This window comes from Penaeus monodon, chromosome 19 (genome assembly GCF_015228065.2).
Source record: "Penaeus monodon isolate SGIC_2016 chromosome 19, NSTDA_Pmon_1, whole genome shotgun sequence".
NCBI lineage: Eukaryota > Metazoa > Arthropoda > Malacostraca > Decapoda > Penaeidae > Penaeus > Penaeus monodon.
In genome coordinates, this window is record NC_051404.1 from 47,509,138 (window position 1) to 47,509,492 (window position 355).

Consider the following 355-nt stretch of genomic DNA (forward strand, 5'->3'; position numbering starts at 1 on the left):
AGGAGCACGAGAAAAATGCGAAATGAAGTCTCCCTGAACTGTCAACTGCATCCTTCTGCGAGGGGGAATCCAGGGTACACCGGGGATTTTGTTGCAAGGAGAAACTCTTTAGCTACTGCTAGGGACTCCGAGCTTCCGAGAAAGTCCTTCGCGGAATTCCTCCTTTGGATTCCCAAGAAAGGGGCAACGTTCTAGAAAAGATACATAAAAATACACTTTCAAATAGCCAATCAGAGTTTTCCTTGATCCCTAATCATCATATTCATAAGAAAAGCAAAATTGGAAGTGAAAGGTTACGGTAACAAGAAGAATGAAAGAGAGAGAGCAAATCGAAAACATGAACCAGTCAGTCACT

At 42.8% G+C, this 355-nt stretch overlaps 1 protein-coding gene across 1 annotated transcript in view; it reads left to right on the plus strand.

Annotated features, from left to right (window-relative positions):
• Positions 1-230, plus strand: part of LOC119585274 — a gene marked incomplete in the record, with an annotated part of 2,054 nt that extends 1,824 nt beyond the window's left edge. Inside the window, 1 exon segment of the mRNA XM_037933948.1 lies at positions 1-230.
• Between the last annotated feature and the right edge of the window lie 125 nt (positions 231-355).